Genomic DNA, 1,653 nt, shown 5'->3' with positions numbered 1-1,653 from the left:
AGACCCATAATTTATTACTTTAAATTTTATGACAAAATATTATTAACTCTAATTATATGTCTTGTCAAAATTAAATATTTGGATCAAGATAATATTAAACTATATATAATGTATTGTTGCATTTTTTTATGCTAAATTTGCATTGTTGCATTTTTTTTAAATTCTAATTATGAATTAAAATTTGCACGCCTCTTTGTTGTTTATTAACTAAATATTATCAAAACAACTTATTAAAATTGGGACAATTTTAAACCAAATATCATCCTTACGTTTAAATTCTTACATAAATCATATTGGTTTATAATTAGAGGCTCATATATGTTTAGTTATAATCACTTATTATCTGTTCATGGTTATTTTGAGATGACTATATTATAAGATATTCTCGTTAAGTCATCAAAAGTCATTGGCTCATAAGGATGAATGTCACACACTACGAGGTAAGTCGTAATTTAATTATTTTTATCCTCTTGTGACTTTTCGTATATTATTGCACATATAAAAACATTTATTCATTCTTCTCTTTTGTTGTGCAATTATGATATCCTATATAGAAGTGAAATCTTTTTTCCAAAATATTCTAAATAGAACTCTATAATTCTTATATATTTTACTGTAATACTCCATTTGTATTTATATTCTAATTCTAATTTATAGTGGGAGTATTGAAAAAAAATAAAATTATTATAAGAGTTCTATTCTGGATATTATGATGTGCTAGTAAAATATTGTTAAGCATGTTTTTATATTATTTGAATATGATCAAAGGTAAGTAAATTATGTACGATTGTTTATGCATGATATTATTTTATCATATTCTCTTAAGCATAAACATTATTAATTTGTATAATTGTAATCTCACCTATCGTGGATACTATTATGCAAATTTTGTTAAATAGATTAGCATTATACTGATGACAGTCATACCCTATCGGTGTGTTGTTATTAATATAATTGCTATTATTCAATGTACCTTAATTTTTATACTTATGTCAAATATAATTAGAGTACCCTATCAATATTTAAATTTTTTGAGACATAAGAATTGTACATTGTCATGATATAGTTATTACTTATTATCCTTAAGATCCTTGAATGGGATAACAATAAGTAAGTTACTTTGTTAAAAGTCGTGTAGAAAACTATATAGATTTTGCAATCCAAAATTATTCTAATTTTAAATTAAATTTCTACATAAATATTTTAGATTGCTACTATCCCTTTGTTATGTGAGTGACGGACATACCCTATCGGTGTGACGTTACTTAACATATCCTTTTGTGATAGAGAAATAGTTGAATATTTTATTTAAAATATCTCTCAAACTTTTTAATTCAACTATCATTATCTATTCTCTATCAAGTGGGAGAATCCTTGCTATGTATTGTGTAACGTGATGGACATACCCTATCGGTATGACATTACTTAACATAATCATCCTTTTGTGGGTAAGAAAAATACCTTATTAGTTTAACTATCATTCTCCACTAAGTGGAGAACATATAATTCTTTAAAAAGTGAGGAAAATTCTACATGTCAATTAACTGTATCTCATAAACAAATATATTTATTTGTTTCATAACTCTATATATAAAATTATTGTAGAGACTTATACTGAGGATATTAATTATATTCTTTTCTCATAAATTATTA

Source organism: Medicago truncatula, chromosome 2 (genome assembly GCF_003473485.1).
Source record: "Medicago truncatula cultivar Jemalong A17 chromosome 2, MtrunA17r5.0-ANR, whole genome shotgun sequence".
Taxonomy (NCBI): Eukaryota; Viridiplantae; Streptophyta; class Magnoliopsida; order Fabales; family Fabaceae; genus Medicago; species Medicago truncatula.
The sequence above is the reverse complement of the archived record's forward strand: the minus strand, read 5'-3'. Positions refer to the sequence as shown.